The sequence below is a fragment of the Rissa tridactyla genome, chromosome 2 (genome assembly GCF_028500815.1).
Source record: "Rissa tridactyla isolate bRisTri1 chromosome 2, bRisTri1.patW.cur.20221130, whole genome shotgun sequence".
NCBI lineage: Eukaryota > Metazoa > Chordata > Aves > Charadriiformes > Laridae > Rissa > Rissa tridactyla.
This window is the reverse complement of record NC_071467.1, coordinates 57,616,026-57,628,641: the sequence shown is the minus strand read 5'-3', so window position 1 is coordinate 57,628,641 and position 12,616 is coordinate 57,616,026. Positions and strand designations below refer to the sequence as shown.

Genomic DNA, 12,616 nt, shown 5'->3' with positions numbered 1-12,616 from the left:
CTCCACGTAGAATTATGTAAGTAGAACTCTAAGGTAGCAGGTGTGTTGTCGGTTTGTTACTGACAACACACACACACGAATTTTCTGTCTTTTGCTATGAATTTACCTCTTATGGGTCTGTTTCCTGTACTTTTAGGATTATTCCTTCTTTCTGTCAACACCTTCATCTCCTCTCTCTCCCAAAAGAAAACCCCACCACCAACAAACTTTTCCTCTGTCCGTGCGCCTGTCCCATGTGTGAGTGCATGTTTCTCCATCGCACTGGTGGCATAAATTGTACATGGGTTCAGAAATAATTACCTTGTGAGTTTTAAATTAAGAAATTAAAAGATCAGAGGAAAACCGAGCCCTTAAAAGTTACTTCATCAGAAAGCTAAACTGAACACAGTTCTTCGGACTGACCTGGACTGACCTGCTGGAGCCACCAACATAAGAAGGACATGGACCTGTTGGGGCGGGTCCAGAGGAGGGCCACGAAGATGATCAGAGGGCGGAAGCACCTCTCCTATGAAGACAGGCTGAGAGCGTTGGGGTTGTTCAGCCTGGAGAAGAGAAGGCTCCAGGGAGACCTTACAGCAGCTTTCCAGTATCTGAAGGGCACCTACAAGAAAGCTGGAGAGGGACTTCTTACAAGGGCATGTAGTGATAAGATGAGAGGTACTGGCTTCAAACTGGAAAAGAGGAGATTTAGATTAGATATTAGGAAGAAATTTTTCATTATGAGGGTGGTGAAACACTGGAACAGGTTGCCCAGGGAAGCTGTTGAGGCCCCATCCTGGAAGTGTTCAAGGCCAGGCTGGATGGGGCTTTGAGCAACCTGGTCTAGTGGGAGGTGTCCCTGCCCATGGCAGGGGGTTGGAACTCGATGATCTTTAAGGTCCCATCCAACCTAAACCATTCTATGATTCTATGAAAACTCGGAGATTAGCCCTGTAGTTCCTGCCCAGGGTGGTGCAGCAGGACAACTCATCCAGCCCAAAGTCACAGCACTGCTTTTTAGGAGAGAAACTCAGGGAAGTGCTGTAGATCAAAAAAGTGTTTTCATGATGGCAGCAGCCTAGTACTGATTACCATCTTTTCTGGGAGCCTAGCAATGTTCAAGAAACTTCACTGAAAGTAATCAATCCATCCAGTTGATTGACAACCAATCCATCAACTTTATCATGGACTCACCACCACTCTAATGCTGACAGAATACTTACCTTCACTGGTTAAATTTTTGTGGTCTGATGAATGTACCAGAAATTGCCTCAGGATCCAAGGCCTACAAAGTTTGCTTGGTCATAGTTACGATATTTTTTCTCTAAATGATTGAATCTTTCATCAAAATGCAAGATACTGCATTAAAAATCTGTACATATTTCTAGAAAGTGAACAGAGCAATGCATATGCCCAAGCTAAACAACTTCAGATAAATATCAGCTTGAAACTTTGAAAAGATCATTGTAGAGTGCTGCAATTAAGTTACAATGTACATTATCAAGGTACCTGAAAGGCACTCACCTGTGTATCTGAAATGCTGTAAAACAGACAATGAAAACATTTCTAGATGATCACTGTATTTGCTCAGTAACTGCTGAGTATTTTCAGTCAGATTTCACTTTAAAATAAGGATGGGGCCATTAAAAATATGGTAATCAGCACAAATCAGGGAACAGCAGTCAATTGATGGGATATTCATATGCCTGTGGGTACTTCTCATCTACAGCAGGGCATTTCAGATAAAGCTTATTGCAGTATTCTTTCTAAAAATATAGTCCAGAGTTTCGCAGAACTTTGTAAGAACCAAAACTTAAATTCTAGTCACTTCTGAGCAACTTCTTATAGGTGGCATTGTGTTTGAAATCCAGAAGTCATATGTTAAAAGTGATCAACAAAATGTATTGACAAACATCACAAGACCTTCAGTTTTCACAGTGGTTCAGTACCAGGGAAGCCAAATTTGTTATGTCTACGAGAATCCTGTGGAACCCCACAATTGTTTTCAGATGCTCCACTGGCAATATTTTTCAATTCATTCATAGTCCACAATGTCTCTTCCGACCTCTGGCAACAATTCACAACAGAGACTTGACATACATCTTTCTCTCATATATGACTTCCACATAAATTCACATTCATCTTGATGAAAACAAAACTTTAATTCTCTCTGAATAATCACTCAAGACAATAATTTCTTTTTCCAACACAGGTTTCTTAACTGACTGTGCATGGCATACTTTCCACTTTTAATTTTTGGGCATGTGTGTTTTGCTTTCTCCATGACCAAATACGTTTTCTTAGGACAAGAGCCAAGCTACCATTATACAGCTCTACCCCCTATTTCATTTTGCATTTTTGTTACTTTTACTTTTCCAGCTATTTTTTGAGGTCTTCTTCACTGTTGATCCCAACTTCCATAACTTGTTGCATTAAAAAAAATTGTCTGCATGCTGACCCACTTACAGAGCAGATATACATGTCCTCAAAAATCCTGCAAGCAAGAAGACAGATACACCTTTAAAGAGTACTCAGACCTATGATAACACACAAGGAAATGCTATCAAACACAAAATTAAGATCTTACGTTCACAGAATCTGTTAATATGTTTGAGTTATTGGAATCCACCTGCAATTACCGCGGGTTTTGTCATGCAGTTTCAGTGGGCAAGATGGACTTCACTCTTTGATATTCCCTTTTTGGGGGTGAAGATGGTGGCACAAAGAGAAGGATCTCTGTTATCTACATGAAAATGTCAGAAAACCTAGGTTCAAGCTACTCAAAGTCAGCAAAGTTTAGCCAGACTGGCTGTCCTGTAAAATGACAGCCCAGTGATTAGATGACCTGCATGGAGAAGCTGTACCCTCACTGGGCTGCTTGCTGGAACAGCAGCCGCGCTCCAGTTTTGATCATTAGCTCCTGATGGGTCGGACGGCCCAAACACGAATTACTCCAGTGTGAGTATCCATGTGTTCTGAGAGGCACGACAGAGCTGGGCACATGGCACAGTTTTGCTTTGAGCTTGAAAAATCTGCAGCAAACAGGGTTCAGCACAACAGCCCGCAAAACCAACAGCAACACCGATGGGCGTTCAGGTAACTTCCCACAGAATGTGCTGATCACAACATGGCATGTTTCAGTTCAGTCAACAGCTAGGCAAGGTCAAGCAGCTGGAGCAAACTGAATACATCCTGGTCTACAATTACTCCATAATGCCACTGACATTTTTATCTAGCTAGCTATCTTTAGAATAGGAAGTAAGCACATTAAGCAATACCCTTTCTTTCCCTTTTCTTTCTGCGCCCTGATCTCTTTTACTTGCTTTCCAAGTCTCATTGTCAGGACTAACCTACCATTTTATGAAAGATTACATTCTCTAATTCTTATAGATGCCTTCTTTGATAAATTTCTCACTTTTTTTGGGGAACAAAACTCTGCTCTTCCTACTTTCTTACTTGGGCCCTCTTCAATACCTGCCATCCACTGCGACAATCAACGCCAGCAGCATCAGTTTTGCAGGAAATCACATAGATGATTTCACACAGTTGTATGAGAACTCCTAACCATCATAAAAGAACAATATAAATTTTAAACCCCCCTCCTTCCCAATTTTCATGCTCACGAGATAAGAGCTGTCAGCAGCAGTCTGGTTTCCTTTTTGACACAGATGATACATGTTTCAGAAGATTGCACTGAATATGTAATTACCTAAAGATAGGAACTAGCCCTTTGAAAATCTCCTTCCTGATTTATGGGGCACAAAAATCTCTCTCAGTCAAAAGAGGCAGTAAGTAAGACTTCTGTTTCCTGAAAAAAATATGTTCATAGATCAGTATATAAAATCCTAAAAAGCAACTCAATTTCTCAGTGCAACTTTTAAGAGGCAGATTAGATTTTGAATGATCTTGAATAAAAGAAAAACAGATACACCCTACCTCCAAATATACTTTTCAAGAGAAACTTGATTAAAGCTGCTGCAGAAAGAACTTGGGACGTTCTGAACAGAAACAAAAGTCTACCGTGCAAGCCTGATGTTATTAGACAGAGCATGTTGTCGGATACCTCCTCAACAACTACTGTTCCTGAAAAATCAGATGTGAAAACATGAAAAGCAAAGCATGTTATTTTTTTTTTCACAAACAGAAATAGATATTGATTTAAAAAAAACCTTCCCTATCGTTCAGTACCTTATCTATATCTTAGAAGCAGACGTAATTATCATAAGTAATAATAATCAGTGCATTGCTGTTGGAGTACAGAATGAGTAACCTTCAACCTAAGGCTGAAGGCCAGGTGACTAAGCTTAGAGATATATTTACATGGTTACTTTTAAAATACACTTTATGCCATATATTTAATTAAAAATTTTTAGATTCCAAGTGTGTAACAGGGAAATAAATTATACATAATAAAACGTGACTTATGGAGATGACCTCGGAGTTAGAGCATAGGAGGGACTTGGCTGTGGAACAAAAAACTTCTGGAGACGTTCCAGGACAACAAACTCCCTTTTTTTTCAATTAGATGATCTAACAGACCCCGTGATGATCCAGCACAACAAAGAAACTGTCTGAGGACATGCCAAATAGTAAAAAATAAACAGTAAAACATGATTTTTGGCTCTTAGCTCTAGGAATTTACTCTCATTAAAAGGGGGCTCTTCTGCAAATAAAATCCAGTACTATAACACATAGTACTGGATTCCACCCTTATGATTATAAGATCCTCTTGTCCTAAGAAAGCGAAAAAGTTTCCTGCAGGAGATTCAGACATTTAACATAGGGACTACCCTTCATCAACACCGTGAAATGGTTACACGCCTCCACGTCAGTCACATTTCAGTGTTTTGTAAGAAGACAGTTTGAAATCAAAATCAAAACCAAACCAAACCCTAAACAGGATTGTCTAAGGACTCATCACTGTGTAAAAACAGCTCATGTGTTTGACATTCAGTCATGACAACACATTACAGAAACCTGAAAAAAAGCAGTGTACATATATAGGTACACATGCAAACACTTTTTTGGGACATAAACACACACATGTAGACATTAAAACAACAAAAATATCCAGCCAAGACATAAACTAAAAGGTGAAAGGAACCCACAATATATGTAACTCATGAAAGAAACAACAGCAGTTTAATAGTGAGAAAAGTGCTACAAGGGACTCAGCTGGCCGCCTGTCTCCCCAGGTGCCCCAGTGCACAACTCGTGTTAGGAGTGCATTTTCCCCCGCTCGCTTTCTCAGCTGAAAAGCTAATGAAGTCTCAACAAACAGACTTAAGTTCAAACATCATTGATTCTGCTATTAAGGTATATCACTGAGAGGTTCTCCCACTTACATAGTTATCAAGTGCTTGGCAACAAGGACGTTTATAATTCATTTCTCTAAAGAAGGAAAGAAAGACCTGAATTTTATTGCAGATCACTAGCTATGTCATTCTTCACAGTTTCAAGCCCCAGAACAGCAGCAGCAAGAAGACAAAAAACCCCAAATATGTGCACAGTAAACTGCTGCCAAAATGTCAACAACAATTACGCTACAGGTCCATAAAACAGTAAAAATTAAGAGGGGCCTTCAGACTAGGATAACATCAGGCACCTCTAAAGCTGTCTTAAAAATAAAGGCTTCAGTGAAGCCATACGCATTAATACGAGCACGGTTGATGAATCACAGGCAAAGCACAGCAAAGGGATGTCTCCCATAAAAACCACATTCAAGATATCAAAAAGCATCAGCCTTGAAGTGCTCCTTTACCCTCTCTTTGCCTCCGTGGGAGCAAGGAGTGGACCAGGGAGGACCTGTTCCAGTGCTCCCTCCATGCAGTCCTCTCCCTTCTTCCTCCACGGCGCCTCTGCTGCCACAAGCATTACGGGCCCAAAACCAGATGTTCCTACCATATGTTTGGCACGCTCCGGTCACAGGACAGCAAGCTGTTACCTATGTTTGCTTGACAAGACCAAAAGCATATCCAGCATGAGATGCAGGAGTCTGCATTTTGGCCACAGAAGATACACGCTTGGTCGTTTGAAGGGGAGGGATTATAATGCACGAGACTCTTCCACAGGCACTTGAGGACATGTGGCCTGCTCCAGCTGGAAAATGGGCATCACCATTCAGAGCAGTGTAGTTTCTGCAGAACACATGAAAGGGACTTCACGCTGCAGATCATGTAAAAAAAAAATAGGGAACTCAAGTTGCATGCAACGTTTTTATTTCCTTGTTTAATTTTTCCCCGTTCAGAAGCAACTTGTTCAGTTATAATAGCAAAGCTGAATAACATGCAAAGAACTGGAGGGCAGCAAATCATTGCTCTAAGGTACCAATAAGCAATTAGTGCTGTCCACTGTGTGTTCTCAAATGCAAAAAAAGACTGGTTTCCACAACAGTTGCTCCCTAAGCTCTCTGCTCAAATGAAAGGGAAAAACTACAAACAATCAGTTAGTTTGGGGGATTTAGCCACTGGGTTTAGTGCAAGATGGATGCAAAATGTGCTAGGAGGTTGAAGAATGCGATACTGTGCAGTGTGAGGATTGTAACTGATCATCTTGGAGCTATATTTACACATTCAAACTATTTTCAACCAAGCGGGCTTTCACGGTGCGGGAGATCACACTGTGTGCAAGAACTCAACAGTCTGCTTCAAAAACTACAAGACTTTGGAGGACTTGATGCTGAACATTTAGTCAGTCCTAGTTCAGTATGGTAATCTAGACAAAACAGTGATGGCAGCTGAAGTCCTGGTGTGAATGAGCCAAGGTATTTCACCGTAAGACAATGACTTCCATGAATACAGACCTCACTCACTAAATCTCAGTATGTTCACCTTGTGGAAAACAGTAGCTCACTACATGACCAAACGTGCATTATAGTACAACAAAACTGGTAAATCTCCCCGTTATCCTTACTGAGCCACCATTGCAGCCACATACATACCCCTCAAGAGGGTACTTCCCACCCCGCCCCAGCTGGTGTTTCTCCATTTCCAGCTTATTCTACTTTACACAGAAGTCCTCCGACCCCAGCATCAACCCATCCACCTCCCACAGGTCTGTTTCCTGACCAGTATATCTCTCATCAAAACGTTCCTACCAACGTAGGATTCATTCTTTATCTCCAGTATCACCTGAGTCTCCAACGATGCAAGTGATTTGGCAAACTAGGGGATGAGAGGTAGTACAGACTTCACTTTAAAAAGATAAATATGGTTCACTTATTTATTTTGAATTTAGTCAGCTCCTCACTCATTCTGCAAAGTAGTTCTTCTGTGATTAAACAAGCCTAAATGCTCCAAATGAACAAACATGGTAATTTTCTCAAGGACTGTCCAGCTACAAAATGGGTTGCGATACACTGCTCCAGGTGACTACAGGGCATTAAAAAGCATGAGATTGCAGAAAGGGAAATAACTGATGGGCCAGAGCTGACTTAGGCAGCATATGGAGAACCGCAAGCAGACCTGAGGAAGACAAGTTAATATAAAAACAAATTTATTATTATCATTAATACACAGGTTTCTCTCTTTCCCCTCTCTTTTTAACACATAACTAGCCCACCTACAAATTTATTTTAAATCCTTATTTGCAGTACTTCGTAAATTATGCAATTCTCTCTAAGATCTGAATTAGAAAAGAGGAAAGGTAAATCAGGTCATAAGGAGACAACCAACATCACAATCAATCAAGCTTTCATAATTTTTAAAAAATTAAATCATTCATCAGCCACCAATTTTTTTCTTAATCTCTGAAGAACATTTGACAACCAGGTTGGAGGTGGCAGAATTTTTCCTAGATACCTCCTGATTTCATTAATATTTAATTTCAATGTTCCTTTGAACCCCTCTCCCAAAATAGTCTGTACAAATACCATCTCTAGAATCTCTAGTACTGACATCAAAGGAAGGCTCCAAATTTTCTTTCTAGAGCTATGGATGCATATGTACTCAATTTTAAGCTACTAACATTTTAAGAGGCATCTCTAATACATTTACTGACTCTTGTTTCAGCTCTAGCTCGCATGTTACTCAAGAGCACAGGTATGAAGGCAACTGTTAACAAAACTACCTAAGTATTTCAAGCAAAATTTTAATTCCAAAAAAACCTCTGGTAGATAAGAGAGGTAGATAACTGAGATAAGAGTGAGATGGAAGGAGGTTTAATGCAACGCAACAAGAGGAACACTGACTGAAGGCATATGCACCTGGCCAGAACTCAGAACTGCATTAATTGGCGAAGAAGCACAAGTGAGATGCTGAAGAGGGAGAAGCAGCAGTGTGAGGGACATTGTGAGAGAGTAACTGAAATGCTATTTGCTGCACATATCAAAATTAAAATTCATCAAATTGAGATCAGCATAGACATGTCTGGCATCTGCTCAAAGCAAACCCATGAACAACTGTAAACAGCAAATGGAGTTCTAGTGAGGAGAGCTTAAAACATGATTACAGGTATTTTAACTGCTCTTGGAAATTAGAAAAAATAATAATTGGTCCTTATTCTTTTTCCTTTTAAATGCAAGTATACCACTGCATGTCTGAAAAGCAAAAAAGAAATCCCTATTTTCTGTAACTGTGCCAAAATCATAGGCTCTCTGATGACATAAATGCAGAAATCTTCCAGCTCATTCCCCTATCTTGGTCCCTTTCCAAGTTCCTCTGCCTTTTCTTGATTAGAGTAGCCAAAATATCTCCTTTGCTTACTGACAGATATATAAAGACATAAAACTTTCTCATAAAACCATTGTTAAAACAGAGATACAGACCAAACATCAATATCACGAGAATACTCTGCCACTTTCCCTGTGATCGTTTCAGCTCCTTAGTCGACACCCCGATAGAACTTGCAAAAGGCCTTTTAAAAGAGAAGAAATTGCCTGCTGATTGCCTTTGCTCCACTACTCTCCAAACACTTTCAAAGAATTCTAGGCGATGAGTGAGACACTATTTCCCTTTGCAGAAACCATGCTGCCAAGGTGAGTGCTTACCTCTTCCAGAGGAGGAGACTACCTCACCCAAGCAAGCCATTCCGGGGTCTGTCTGTGTTTATGATGGGTTTTCATGAGCTCTAAGGTTTTACATGAATTGCTTGACCAGAAAGAACAAAATCATCGCTAACTCTATTACACAAAGCGAAACTTCAGAGGTTGTTCTTGGTTAGAATTAGGAATGTTTTTACACGCTTAGCAGCTGCCAATCCCCTCCACAAAGTCAAATTTCTCCTGTGATGTGTAAACAGGTAACACCTTCTATGCCAAAGGTTACTTTTCCAATAGATCAGAAAACAAAACAAAACAAAATATATATATTTTTGGATTGCCCCAAAGTTTGGCACATTCACGGGGGACTGGGGAGGAGGGAGGGAGAGGAAGCTGGTAACGTTAATGTTCTTAACTTGAGCATCTGTAATTAAATGCATATGTAATTCTAAGATACAGATAACTTTTTCTTTCCCCTCCCAAATTTAACTCTTCTAAATGTTGCTATTCTTTTCCTGCAGGATGAAAGTGACAGATCAAAGCATGGCTCAGACTGTGAAAATGTTCTCTGTCTCCACACTTTCCCCTGCGTTTAGATTATGGAACTCACTGCACAGTCAAAAAAAGCTAAAAGAAAACAAGGTTTAGAGTCCAAATGTTAGACCAGGCACAAGTTTCATACTTACGAGACAGTGTGTCTGCAAAAACTATATATCCAAATGAATTTCTAGCTTATCAGTTTTTGCTTGAGCAGAGTGGATGGAAGAGGCAGGCTAAGCACTGAATCTGAGGTGTGCTTAATCAGTATCAGTTTGCATAAAATAACTGGCATAAATTTGAAAAACAGTAAGAAAAATGCTACAAGTGGCATTTGTAGACTTCTTTTATTTTGAAGAAATGTTACCAAAGTGTAACAAAATTCTGAAGAATCAAACTTTTGAAAAGAAAACAAACTGTGTATATGAACATATGCTTGCAGGGCTGAGAAAATTAAAGAATGAAGAAAAGAGCTAATAAGAAAATGGGACTGAAGCTATAGTGAAAGACGATGGGAATAAAAGGGTGATGCTCAGCAGCAGTAAAATTTAGCACAGCTGGGGGGAGGAAAGGAGAAGAGAGAAGAAGATCCTGATCCAGATGCAGAGAATCCAGATGACAAAGAAAATAATACAGGTATTTGACAGAAGAGGGAAATTAGTGGGAGGAATGCTTGTCAGCTCCACATTCCCTTCCTTTGAACGCAGAATTGGAGTAACCCTTTCCTTTATGTTTCTTTAAGACCATCTCCCTTCTCCCCAGATGTGAGTGTCACACTCTTCACTACTGGTAAAACCAGGAAAGGAAGCAGGGCTGGTGGTGTGGTGGGCAGAAGGAGTATAAGGGATTTAGCTATTCTTTAGAAAAGCCTTGACACTTTATGTAGTTTTAACCTTTTCCCTGACCAACGTGTGTTTCATGATCTAGGGCAAACCTAAAGAAAATCCTGGAGCTAGAGTCCTGGTACTCAGGGACTACAAATTTAAATGTTGTACTGTGTTCTTCCCTGTAGAATTAAATACCAGACAAATTCCACAGTTTCTTCACTCTTATGTCGCTCACAATACACTTTTCACTAACGTCTCATTAAGCCTACAAACCACGATCACCTCCCCTTCACTGCTGACAGGGATTTATGAAATCATATCTTTTTCGTAACATATGCGTGATGTTCTGCATCACATTACAGTTCCAGCTCTGCCAGCTTACTCCAGTTGCTCCCTGCACCATTCAGTAGAACTGGAGGGCGGCTGCAGTGTTCCCACAAAGATGTCCAGGCTGCTGCCACCACTTATTAGGGACAGAGCAAAGACGGCAATGTGTATGTATCTCACATGTTTCTCACTTGATGTTATAAAACTCGCCACTCTGGAAGACCATGAACTATCATCACAAATCCTCTGAATGCACCACATCTGGACTGCAAATTCTGGGCTATGCCTCCTAGCACGTAGCACATCTTCTCATTAGTGCTGCCAGATTTGAAAGAGGTGCCAAGTCTTGAGATTTGTCTACTATTATGTTAAAGGTATCTAAATCAGTGATTTGCAAAGTGACCGCAAAGATGCAAGACCTGATTTGGAATCCAAGTATCACACGTAGTAACTGTATGAACGACATTTTGGTATAATCTAAATTAAGGAACTGTACCAATTCCAATTGCACATGCACGTATTCTTTCTGCCAAATTTGTTTGTCGCAGATTTAGAATTTTGCTATTTGAGAAAGGGATGTGGTTATTTTCTCCCACATCAGCAGCCCCTGAATTTCTAATGCAGTAATTTGAAGAGAATTCCTGTCCCCATTATTGGCATGAATTACATAAATACAATGTATTGCACAAATTATATACATTGTACATATATAAATACAATGTATTATATAAATCATTGAACTATCCAGCTAGGAGCATTAGTGAATCAGCTAAGATGATGCTTTAAGTCACTAGTGATTCAATGCTTCCGCAGACTGCTGTGAGAACTGCCCTGTTGAAAACCTTGGCATTTTGGATTTGGGAGGCAGGGGGGAGAGGAATAAGAGTGAGGGAAGGAGAAGCAGGTTAAGCTAAAGAGTGAAAAGAAATACAAGAAATAATGCAAAGACCCCGCATATAGAAAAATGCATGCAGATTTTGGGAGGGAGAGGCTGTTCATCCCCAACAAACATCTTCATCTAGCAATTATATTCTCCTTAGTTTTCACCTCTCTGAGAAAGCACTTATTCTTCTACTTCTCCTATTAAAAATAAGCCAAACTAACCCTGCCATGTTTCAGCAGTGAGCAATACCAATAGATTTCCCTCCAAAAAACCTCTCGTGACTCTTACTTGTTGTGTTCCCATATTATAGTCATTAATTTTGCTTTGTAATATTTGTGATAAAACCAGACCTTCTCTTATAAAAGCATATGGAATAAGTTGTACAATGTATTCTTAAGACTAGGAAACATTAATGCTTTGCTCAATATTGGAAAACAAGGAAAATGTGAAGAAACTAATGGCAAGACGGTACTCTAAGTCAAGACTGGAATCACTTACACCACTTAACTGGATGCATCAAAGCTTGCAGATGAGCTTAAATTTCTGACAAAGTTTAGCTCAATCCAAGCCAGAAAAGCCTCAAGCAACTCCACTGTTCTGAATTGTTTCAGCTTTTCTAAACAAATCAGAACAGCAAGTGCTATTGGAGGCATAAACAGATTTCCTATTTAAAATGCTCAACTTTAAGGCTATTGACCACATTCCCTCCCTTCCTGTCCCAATTTAAACTTGGCTTTCACAGCTCCTGCTGAAATCTGAGGTGAGCCAACTTTGAACCAAATTTAGTTTTGTCTGCTTTTAATTTGATTGGACTGGCTTTCAAAACAAACCAAGCAAACCCTCCCAACACGGGGATTTCAAACTGCTGAACTTGTTTTGCATAATCTCCTCCTTTTTATCCTAACATCACCCCTTATTCAGGGCTGGGAAAATATGAAAAATACATTTTCAAAAGGAGTTTTTCTTTCGAGGTTAGAAACTGCTTAAGAAAACGAAGGATACGAATTGAAAATTAAATCAATATGCTTGTCAACACTTTAAGTAACACTCAATATATAGAGAGGATGTGCAGAAAATGCAGCCTGA

The 12,616-nt window shown here is 39.9% G+C and overlaps 1 protein-coding gene across 1 annotated transcript in view; it reads right to left on the bottom strand.

Moving 5' to 3' along the window:
• Positions 1-12,616, bottom strand: part of GNAL (G protein subunit alpha L) — a 204,679-nt gene that overhangs the window by 141,747 nt on the left and 50,316 nt on the right. The window lies entirely within an intron of this gene.